General features: G+C 38.3%; 1 pseudogene; it reads right to left on the bottom strand.

Annotated features, from left to right (window-relative positions):
* Positions 1-2,917: 2,917 nt before the first annotated feature.
* Positions 2,918-12,803, bottom strand: part of LOC118330282 — a 30,054-nt pseudogene continuing 20,168 nt past the window's right edge.

Genomic DNA, 12,803 nt, shown 5'->3' with positions numbered 1-12,803 from the left:
CACTCCCCACGTGTATCAGTGAGCCTTGGCCGGCCATGATCCTGTCTCCGGTTCACCGCTTTTCCTTCCTTAGACCACTTTTGTCGCTCAAATCCATTTTTCCTGCTTCTTACACATCAACATGAGGACAAAATGTTCATTTGCTGCCTGATACATCCCACCCACTAACATGATAACCAGATAATCAGTGTTATTCACTTTAGCCGTCAGTGCTCACAATGTTATGGCTGATCGGTGTATAGTCACATATTAAGTTAGCCAATGAGGGCAAAATGCTAGCTAACGACCTAGCTAATCTACATCAATCATTAGCTGGCTAGTTAGCAGGTTAGTTATCTGGTGTTTTGCTTAAGGGCAAAACACGAGCGAACTAGCTTGGTAATCTACATGAATTGTTATCGAACGTTAGCTAGTTACATCTAATAGCTAATGTTACCCAATGGAAGCTAGCAAACAGTTGATGTAGATTACCTAGCAAGTTAGCTAGCGTTTTGCTAACATTAGCTAATTTAAGATGTGACTAGTTATGAATATATGTCACTTTTATCTTTGAACTGTCTAACAACAGATGAGCCTATCACATAGCATATCTAAGTACAGGAAAGGGGAAAGTTGGTTCTAAAAAGGGGCGGGGTTTAGGAAGGGTCAATTAGGCTAATGAAAGGTTGACCTGATGATGGAGCTAAAGAAAAAGTGAGAGGATCATCTTGGTTATTACAATTTATCCCTAAACCACATTTCATGGATCCATCTACTATTTGTTTAGATATTTCCATAGATATATTTGTTTAGCCCCACTGCTAGTGCTGCTAGGAGTGACATCATTTCCTGTTAGAAACGGCCAGAACAGTGCACTGTCCACATTAATATATCATGTATCATCCTATTTGTATACAGTAAGAGAGTGGGACATGTCTATATACTATTGGTATACTAATTGTATATATACTGAGATGACCTTCCAGTAACGGTGCTCAGGGAAAAAGAAAAAGGTGAAAAAGGTGTGGCAGCATCATCACTGTCTGCAGTGTCACTATGAAACTAATGGAACAAGATTACAATTAACAGGGACAACTGTAGTCACTGGGGATGGACAAGTTGGCATTTTCAGTGTGGATTACTTGCGAAACTATAAGGACAAGAACATATGATGCTTTGTCTGTGTCTTTGTTCTAGTCAACTCTGTTTAAAGCACAACACCAGTGTTTTTGTATCTTTACCCATTTAAAAAGCATATTCTTGACTTCATGCTGTCTCTTGTCCCAAGCTAGTAGCAAGGTACATTTTTGAATGTGTACAGTATCAATATCAGGTTACAAAGAGCTGAAACTTGCTAGAGTTTGGTAATACATCATAGTCTCTTTACTTTTTGTTACATTATTGTTGCAGACATGGTGTTTACTGTGCTGGGTTGCCTCAAGGGAACTATTACTTAGTATTTCATAATTATGAAAATATATCAAAAAAAAATAATGAGATCCTATTTCATAATTATGAGGAAACCATTTTATAATGACATGGGGGTAATTTATAATTACAGCTTTTGTACGCCTAAATTATTAGATACACATCTTTTAATTATAAAATACTGAGCCATTAATACAGATCTTGTAATTATGAGGTCATTAAGAATATAAATATAAAAATATAATAAGACCTTCAATGCTTTTCTTTGGTGAATACAATGTGCAAAATTTGGAAAATAGTCAGCAGCGTTGTAAAGATTTTGTATGTTAAATGAAATAATCATCCAAAAACACTAGTATGGTCCTTTAATAATTTATGATTCCATGTCTGGGGTCGGTTCACTTAGTTATGTTATAATGATACTACTATTCAGATGTATAAAGGATGCTAATAATAACACAAAAGGATAAAAGAGAATTCTTATTTTTTCTAATAGGTTTCAGGTTTATTGTTCTGAATTTAAAGTGAACTGATCCCAGACCTGGATGGGCTGATCCATCTCTACTCAGTGACCCCCCCACACACACAGCGGTCTGTGACAGTAATGCAAACATTCAGTGACTCCAAACTGAGCGCCAGCCCATTTACAGCAGGTATGTCAGTATAGACAGTAGTGCCATCCACTCAGTCAGTTCATCAGACCGATTGGTTGAATGACTGAAAATAAACTGTGTCATTATAACAGTAAAAAACCATCTCATAAAACAAAGTGTACATTTTACAAATTAAGATAAAAACTTTTACAATCACAGAATATTGAATTCCAGTGTCATATAGTCATGTTAAATGTATTTCAATCAGGAATAAGATGTCATAATTGTAAAAAAAAGTAATGGCACTGAATTGTTTGAACCATTCTCTGTACAGAAACAAGTCTTCTCTAATCAGACCTTTATATAAAACTACAGTGCGTATTTTCTTTCTTTTGAATGTGTTGCCAACATATGGACAACATTAAACACGAAGGCATGAAAACAGAGAATAAAAAGCTTTCATATTTAACTTTTGAATTGGATTGGAAGACATTTCACAGTGATGAATGAGCCAGCAAAAGCAGTGTTGCAGTTCTCAGTTTAAGTCTGCCAGTTGAAACATGCTGCTGGCCGTTTACTGTAGCTGTTTGAGCTGCTGAAACTACAGGATCCAGGGTTCTCTCCCTGCATCAGCCACCATGTGCCTTCCTGAGCAACTCAGTGAAGCCCTACACCTGTTACAAGTGGCTTGTAATACAGACTCCAGCTCCACTGACAGATCAGGGTGCATTTGTCTACAAGGATTAACGATAGCTTAGCTGGCCAACCATTGCAGCCATTTCACAAATATTTTCACATCTTAGCATCTGAATTAATGGGTTTAATTCAACCAAAACGCAGAAGTTTGATGACATCCAGTGGTCAGTGGATTTTGCATAATAAGAAAGGGGTCTAGTGTGTAAACATTTAGGAGGACTCTATTGTCAGAAATGGATATAAATTTATAGGTATAATCAGCTATTTCATTTAGTGTATAATCAACTGAATATAAGAAGTGTGTTTTGTTACGCGTTATAATGAGGCTGGTTTTGTATTTTATACAGAAGGAGCAGGTCCTCTTCTACAGAGTCCGCCATGTTGAATTGCCATGTTTCTACAGTAGCACAGAATGGACTAACCAAACACTGGCTCTAGATAGGGCCATTCACGTTTTTTGCATATTTTGCAGCCACCACAGTTTCTCCTACACACTTGGAAGGAAGAACAACAGTTAGTTGCAATCTACAAATTCACCACTATATGCCACTAATTCCTACATACTGGTCCTTCACACAGTTTTAATAATCTCCTACTTCTTCCTGCGAAAAAGGAATTTCATCAATAAATTCAGAATATGTATATTTTGAGAGTTTAAGCAAGTCAATCACAGTTTCTATGCACAGATAAAGTGTGGGCATGGTGACTTAATCTTCAGATTCAGTGTATCCCTTCTGAAGTGCATTGCACAGTGTCAGGGCTGTAGTACTAGTTTGGTTTTGAAACGATTTGATTATCTTATGGTTGTTGCATGTGTTTGGACTCATGCCTCATAGACGACTGTAGTTCTGCTGTCAGATCCCCATAGAGAAAAACATCCCCTCATATCAGCTCACCGTCTCGTGCAGGTAATCCTCATTTTGCGTAGCGTCTTTGCCATGTAATTACTAAGCATCTCATTTCAGATGTGGGTTTATGCATTTCAGTGTGGACCGACATCATATTCTCATAGTTAGCTTGTAACACTGTGCAACAAGTTTTTGTCTGGAATACTATTTGATTATTTCTTAGAGCAGTAATCTCAAATATGGTTAGCAAAAAATGAAACATTTAGGCTCATTTACAAAAAACAGTGAGACTAAAGTATGAAGAATTTTGAATGGCCTTGGCGTGGTCTCAAAACCAGACTTGAACTTGTCTTAAAGCTGCAGTATGTCACTTTTATAAAAACATCAGAGAGAGACAGTTGATTCTCGATTCTCATCCCCAGGACCCAAAACGTAGGTATTTGACAACTTCAGAATGAGACCCCACAATCAACTACTTTTCTTGGCTCTGATGGGTTGTTTTCGTTCAGGCCTGGTGGATTTTAACAAATCCCATTAGGAGCACTAGGAGGAGCCAGAGGAACCTGATTGTTTCACAATTATCTTCTCATGTACTACTGTCACTATTGCCTTGCTGCAAGTGCTGCAGACAGGGAACCACAGTCATCTGGCAAAAATAAAAATCAAGCAGCAGAAGTAGGTCATACGATACGATAGTAAAGGCAGAACTGCAGAACATCTGTTTTATCTGGGGCAGGATCGCTCAAAAACGCCTTCTAGCCTACACTAAAGACAGCAGTATCTATTAAGAAGGGTAGCCTATGTAAGAGTTGGGGTAGCATTATACTGTACAGTGGAATATTTACTTTATGTAGACTAATATTTTATATTATATTTTTGGGCACTTGAAAATGAATGAATGAATACAATTATGTAAAAAAGTGACTTTACATAGCTTTCTAGACTGTTGCTAAGTTGCTTTAAAATAATAAAAATTCACCCAGTGTTAGGCAGAGTTGCTGTCTTTGATGTAAGCATTATGGCAACCTCTCTGACAGTGTATATGCTGTACACAACATTTATATTGTGTTGCTGACTTTCTTTCCAGTGTGTGTGTGTGTGTAGAGTGTTAGAAAGCCGTGCTGGCCATGCTTCCTGGAGCGAAGAGTCTCGGTATGCTGTCCTGAGACGTCTCTACGTGTCTGTGGGCCATCTTCCCCTCCTCGCCTGCTCCACACAATGGAAGGAGGACACGAGAAATAAAAATGGACAGAGTGAATGAATGAGTGAATTTGTGTTAGACAAAGACAGAAAGCAACAAAGATGTAGATTTATATTTCTACAGTATTGTCTGATGTCACAAATATATGAATGGAATGAAATAATAATGGATGGAAAAATACAGAAAAGAACAGTTAGAGTTGATTATATCCATTTTACCCAACCAATGGCATTTACAGCAATTTTTTTCTCAACATGGGTCTTACTTTTACAGTTTTGGCCATCATCAGTTATGAGAATGTTATCTCAAGACATTTTTCATATCTAGACCGTACTCATAACGTTATTAACAGAGACCCAACATTTTGCAACAGACCTATCATGAGCTAGCACTTTATTTTGTGTTGGTTATTATTACCGAGCACTAGCAGCGCTTGTTTGGCAGCGTCGCGGACTTCCTCCTTGTCCGTTCGACAAAGATACACTAACTGGTCAATGCTTTCTTTGGCCTGGAATGACAGCAGATGGAATACAGTGGTCAGTACATACTGTATTATACAGTACAGACAAGCTGCACACACCACAGATGCTGTTCATTTTACCACTCCATGCCATAAACTAGTTAACGTCGCCCTAAAATATCAAACTGAGAGTACCTTGAGCAAGCTAAGGCCTTGCATCCACAGACTCTGGAGTCACATTCTCATCTTCAGCAGCTCCAAACAGCTGACCAAAGCCTAAAGAGGAAAGGACCACCAGTGGTTACTGTCTTTGATTACAACAGGTGCTGATTGGGGTGGCTGCTGCCTTCTGCAGTGCATTGTATCATGTATCTGTTCACATTGCTTTAACATATCTTCTATATTTATATATATATATATATATACTATATATATATATGTGGTGTGTGTGGTATTTGAAGCCTTATCATCCAGCCTTTTTTCATTATTACAGAATAAAAAGTATTTGTCAGTACAAACAAGCATCCCCATTCATACTGTTAAAATGTCACACTAAATATCTTGGTTACAAGTTGGACTTCTATCACAATTAGAATGGGTGGAGGTAGCATTTGAGTCATTCAGTGAAATCATCATGTGCTTCGCAAATTGACTGTGTGTTATGTTTCATTTTGCTTTGGTCAATCACTGAAGTTGAAGCGTATTTTCTACAGATTTGCCATACTTCATGGTCTTTAAATTCACACTTGAGTATACTTATGCAGCAGGTTGTTCAGATGGTTTGGTACATGTTAAATGCAGTTTGAGAGATATTTCTGCTGTAAATTAATATAATTAATTTAAACATAAAACCAGCAGCGTAACATTATCTTTTTTATTTTTAGGACCAGTGTGGAGGATTTAGTGGTGTCAAGCAGAGAAGTTGCAGATTGAAAACCTATTTAAATACAGCTTACGTCTCCAAGCACTACGGAGAACAGAAAACTTACAGTTTACTACAGGCCTATCTTAGAGACTGTTCTTGGCTACATTAGTAACACAAGTTGTTCAACATGGCAGACTCTTTAGAGAAGGGCCTGCCCTTCTCAGATAAAAACAGCTTCATTCTAAGTTAACAAATGACACGACAATCTTATATTCAAGGTGATTGATACACTACTGAAAACAGAAACTATGTTACATTTCTGACAATAGATCTCCTAAACGTGTACACACTGATGAAACTTTAAAATTCACATTTAATACTTATTTTTTATTTTTTTTACATTTATGGGTTGTGACAAGTCCTTAAAAGGAGTCATTCATAAACAAAACATTTATTTAGTGTAGTGTGCAACATACTGGCACAGTAAATCCCTTCACCTGCCTCTTGTCTGGCTGGCAGCCAGACTCCCAGCACAGAGCTGGCAGAGCTGACACTTTGCCTTCGTTGGGTCTTTCAGTAATTGGCCCACAGCATGAAGTCCTTCTCTCCTCAGGCTTACTCTGCAGGACGCCGCAGGGTGTGACGAATCACAATCCTGGTCCCACATGTCGCCAGGCTCTTGCACACCACCACTGTCGGTGGGATGTTATCATTGATAAGTGTCCACTGATGAGAAGCTTTGTTCTGCATTCTAAGCTTTTGGTATGTGTGTGGGTGAGAGAAATACCTATCTTCTGCCAGCTCAGTATGGTGTTTCCATGCACTTGATGCCGTTGGCCTCCAAGTAACTCCACAGCTGAAAGAGCGTTCACCGTGATCTGTCCTCTATTGCTGCCTCGCCGTGGTAATTTGATCCAGCTACGTTCAATCAGACACAAGAACACTGGACACAACACACACACAACACACAACACACACACACCCACACACAACACACACATCAGCACAGGTGTTTAACACTGCCAAGACACTAATATTACCATACATGCACAGATGTTGCTGTACCTGTGTCAGCCATGCTGCTGGCCCTCTCGGGGCAGCATGCTGGAGTAGACTGTAGACAACGGTCACCAGAAAGCTCTTCGCATGGGACCTGTACCACGCTGCCCTTGCCCCCACACACTTGTTGCCATAGTGACACCGCGCCCAGGCACAGGCCCAGCTGGGGTATCACGTGACGGGAGATAAGATGACAAGTGTTGTTTCTTCATCCTTTTATTTCTGGATCAAGGCAGCTCTAGTTTAACGTGGTTTTTGTTCAATGTGGATCGCCAAGGAAGTACATTCTTGAACTTGTGTGGACAGATTAATCTGAACTCAAGATCACTACTAGACGCTTAACTTTTGTTTGAGCCTGGGCTAGTGGAAGTATGTTTTTTGAGTGCTCTCTAGGTTATTTTTCCAGTAACAGAACTGGATCTTACAGCCATGTTTATGGTGATCACACAGGGTTATTATACAGCAATTTAAAGGTCTATATATATGAAACATAAAAAACATGAAAAGGCGCAAACAACTTATTTGCTATGTAAGATAAGATAAGATAAGATAAGATAAGATAAGATATTCCTTTAATAGTCCTACAATGGGGAAATTCCCAATATTAACAGCAGCGAAGAGAAAAAACAGTATAAATACAGTATAAAAAAAAGTAAGAGTATGAAAAAATATTATAATATAAACAATATAAACACTGTACAAGAGAAAAAAACAGTAAATAACCACAACACAACAACAGATAACACAATAACACAATACTAGCAGCAGTTGCACATTGCAATAAGATTGCACAGTAATTATTGTCTGCAAATGTTTATGGTTATAGTGGATGTCATGTTTTCTTTAATGAGCATCGTTATGCAAGCACTCTTGGGCTGTAATGATATATTCTATATTGATTATATTATTATTAATAAATTTCAAAATTAAACATATGTTATATGAATATTGAGAAAATCAAAAAAATATAAAAAAGTGTTTTTCTATGATGAACAGAACTTCACTTCAATTTGAAAAATGAAAATTGTTAGTGTCCATCTGAAATCAAGTCAGATATTAAATAATATATAATTGTCTGTTTTTTCCGGATTTCTGTGAAGTGAATGCCTTAATGTGGAATTTGTCTTGAACTCTGATTACTTTTCTAAATTGGTCAGAAGGGCAGCTCCATCGCTGCAAAAAGGAAGTCTGATATGCATTGATTTATGTGAGAAATGAGCGACTCAACAGATACCATTCAGTCTTATGGAGAAATGAGCCGACTTCTCAGTTGATTTATGAGCTCAGTAAACAGTTTCCTGATGAGCTTATGGTCTCAGTCTCTAGTGTCAGTCTTCTTCCATACAGCATGATGTTCATTCAGTAAATGATGGTCCCATTTATAGTAAAATAGACGATAAAGCAGGGTAAGTTTTAGGCTGTGGCATCTTGTGATTGTCAGGTCATTCTCAGTGAGATATGGATCCAGATTCTGTTACTGTGTTGACTATTTCTTACCTAAAATCATCAGAAATCATTCAGAAACATATTTTAGGGTACCGTTTATCTGGAATACGAAAACGTGTGACCAAGTAAGCTGCCATTGTTTCCTGCTATGGATGAGTCGAAACTAAACGCAGGCAATGAGAGCAGCTCAACTTACAGTACGTCACCTCCGCTGGCTGCCAAAAAACGTCATGGCGATGACCACAATGCCGAACTTGAGGCTTCAAAATGGTACTCCACAATCCAATGGGTGACGTCACGATAGGTTTACACAGTTACCATGTTATCACTTTTGTCTATGACGTAGTCTGGTGGCGAGCGATGATAATTTAATAATAATAATAAACTTTATTTATAAAGCAACTTTCAAAATTGGGTATACAAAGTGCTTTACAGGATAATAACAAATTAAGGAATCAAACACTACCATATCACCATCAGTAACAATATATAGAATAAGCAATAAACACTGTAAAATCTAGCAATAATAAAAAGGAAAGAGAAAACCATAACAAACTATAATAGTGATAGTGATAGTTTGGCTGTTTCTGGTTAAAAAAAAGGTCTATCTCTGTAAGGATCCTTTCCATAATGTTGTCACACTCTTAGAATAACAAAATGAGTCTGTCTGTGGCAAAACAACAACTTTTAGTGGACAGACTTTGATGGCACATTTGTCCCCAAGGATAGCTTATGTTACAGTTATTGCAGCCCTTTTCACAAATATTTATCTAACTTAGTGAATTGAGAATTTACCCTGTTGGAAAGAGGGTTATGGTGAGTGTTATTTTGTTTCTGTCCCGTTTGAAGTATGTTTTACAATTATCTGTTAGGCAAAATTACAGATTTTGTCAATGGAGTCTGGTCGGCTGTAGTACCCATTGTTTTGGTCTGAGATGCTGCTTCTCTAGTGCGACATCTAGTGGCAAGGGAATTTTGTATATATAACTTGAGGATAAGGTATGGTACATGGTTCACTTAAATGCAAGTTAGCAGGTTCATCCTGATTCACCTTATCAAATAGCAAGCAACCTGCACTGTATACTTTGGGTAGTTATTCACTGTGCCCATTTCATCAGGAAATCTGCTGCACGCACTGATCTGAATTTGATCTCTGGGTGAGTCATCTACGTAGGTCACTGAACACTTTTTTTTTTTATATTTTAGTAATTTCTGCTTAGCTGTCCAGTTTGTCACTTGCTGTCAGTGAAAAGTCTCCATATGTGACAGCACTGTGACTGATGATCTGTCGGCTCTCTGCATATGGAGTGATGGCTGCCTGCACTGTTCAGACAGAAAGGTACAGGAGCTTACCTTCAGCGGGCTGTCTCAGGCGTCTTGGGTTGTCCTTGGTAATGCGTCGGATGATTTCGAGGACTCTAGCCTCTCTCAGCAGTCTGTCTAAGGCGTACATCTCTCCACACCGCAGGGGACCAAACGTACCCAGACGCTACACACACACACAATGCCACATATTACTTTACACACAACAGATTGGTGTGCAGCCATCTTCAGAACAGCTTTAACACAACAGTAAATCTTTCCAACTGAAACACTTTTTTACTCCTCTGTGGTCTACCTCTAACAACAAGGATCTGATGCCATTTTATTTACTATACTGTGTGCTTATCATAGTTTATCCAATCTTATATTGGTTTTCCACACAATCTACCTTTACTACTATAAGGTTTAGTGGTACAACTATCAGCACAATTATAAATGATAAAACTGCTAAAGCTGCTACAGCTCCATGTTGTATTTCAACAAAGACTAATTTTCAATAATTGCAGTAGTGAAACTATGTAAGGGTGAACTGATTAATCAGCCACCAATCGTGATAGGCCGATATTTGCTGTTTGATCGGCAGGCCACTATAAACGCTGATCAGAAGAGTTGTTCAGCTGATGAACTTCATTCCACAGGAACGTTTATTCAGTCTTTCCCACACATAGATTTACTTAGGTGGGCCAGCTGGTATATTAACAGCCAGGGACTCATTTTAGCATTTTGCAGAGAAACACAGAGAAAATATGTTATCTGGTGGATAGGTAAGGCAGCAGTTTGTTTTTTGATAGGTGGCTCACCTGATGTTGTGAAAACGGAATTGTGGGTGAAAAATGGATTAAATACAGTTAAAATGGAGAAAAAAGAAATGGCCTACTAGAAACAGAAATAAATATTATTTATATAAATACACGACAAACAGAAGTCTTCAAATAAACTCAGTGATTGGTATTAGTATTGGTCGATACTGCTTCCGGCGATCAGCCCTAAAAACTCTGACCGGAGAACTTTTGTACACAGAAGATGCATTTAAATGAATTTATTCAGATCAATTCTGTTCACACATTTAAATTAAGTTTGGAGAAATGCTGCATATGAATGTAATTTACTTACTAGTTTTAGGTTCAATTAACTGAATTTACCCAAGTTACCCTAACAATAAATACTTGAGTTACTTTACCAAAAATCAAATATCTTTCATTCTTAAACTGTTTGAGTTAATAAGCAAACAGTCAGGCAATTAGCTCCTAAGACATTTTAAGTTAAACTAACTCATCAAGTTTTACAGTGTAATGCTACAAACGACCATGCCAGATAATCAGAGTAACTATGTACTGCTACAATAAAAACTACTTCAATACTTCGGGATTTGGAAGTCCTTGACAACAAAAAGGTTGAGAACTACTGGTGTTGACTTTTTTTTCATTCATCTCTTTGATGCTGCTTATGTCCAAGATAGATCAGCGTAGCAAGCATCTCCACTCAGATGGAAATTTGACAGATTGAATTTGAGGTGCCGATGTCACATAAGCATGTACACTATAGCGGCTAGACATCTCTATATGGGAAAGTCTCCTACCAACAGCTGTGTGCTGCAGTTCTTCAAGTGGACCACCAGGGTGCAGTCTAGCGTGGTGCAGCCTGTGGTGAGGGGGCAGGTGGGGGAGAAGGGGCTGTCCCAGCCTCTGTCCTGCAGAGACCTACAACACATGCGAGAAGAATTTCTAGTCTTCCATTAACACTGTTAGTGTGAGGGGTCAACTGGACTGAGCTTGTTGGTTCTTGTGTGTCCCTTAGTTGGAGGCTAGGCTCTCAGCATGGCAGCTATAGACACATGGGGCATCATAAGACAGTGGTGGTGAGTGAAATATCTCAACTATTGGATGCATTGCCATGAATTGTGACTTAGACATTCATGTTCCCCCCAGGATGATCTGTAACCACTTTGGTGATCCATTAACGTTTCCTTTAGCACCACCATCAGGTAAAACATTTGTCCAATAAATCAACTATATGTGAAATTCTCATCAGTCTAACCCTCAGTTTAGCAGCTAGAAAAACTGATCTCAACGGAGCTTTTAAAAATTGTGTTAAAGCTGCAGTAGGTAATTTTTTTAAAATATCTTCTTGTCATATTTAAAATAATTTCCCTCTGGGATTATTAAAGTATTTCTGATTCTGATTCTGATTCTGATTCTGATATTTGCTGAAACTTTCCATATATCCTGACAGTAGTACATGAGAGAGATAATCTGTCTTCTACCTGGTCAAATAAAGGTTAAACAAAAAAATAAAAAATCTATTTACATTTCACATAATGATCCTAAATTAATTTCACACTGGGCTCCACCACTAAAACCTGCTAATATTAGCTGTAAGATGATACTGTGATCAACAAGACATGGCAAACACTGACCCAAAAAAAATAAATGAAGTCATATTTCAATGTTGTTGTGTTGAAAGTTCTGAACACATTAGCGGGTTTTCCAGCCTGCTCACATGCTCTCACAGAACAATGTGTCTGTGCTACAGTGACAGTACAACACAGCTCCACTAGATGGCGTCAACATACTACAATAACAATGACATCTTCAACAACAACAGCTAGATGTTAGTGGATCCCTGCTGACTCTGAATAAATAAAGTTTTGCAATAACAGAGTATTGAACGCATCCTGAGTTATTCTTATGTATTTTATTCTGACAGTTCATTTGGTTGGGTTTCATTGTGTTCACTAACAGTTCATTTGTCAGCACTGACCTGCCATTTCTCCTCTTATCGCCTTTCTCCTCCTCTTCCTCCTCCCAGATGAGTTCCACACCTGTGAAGGCTCCTCTTCCTCCTCCTCCTCCTCGTCGTCCTCCTCCTCCTCTTCCTCCTCCACCAGTGTGGGTCGAATGCGTTG

Source organism: Morone saxatilis, unplaced genomic scaffold (assembly GCF_004916995.1).
Source record: "Morone saxatilis isolate NCDOM2014 unplaced genomic scaffold, NCSU_SB_2.0 Contig2, whole genome shotgun sequence".
In the NCBI taxonomy this organism is placed as follows: Eukaryota; Metazoa; Chordata; class Actinopteri; family Moronidae; genus Morone; species Morone saxatilis.
Note: the sequence above shows the minus strand (reverse complement) of the source record. Positions and strands in the feature narration are given on the sequence as shown.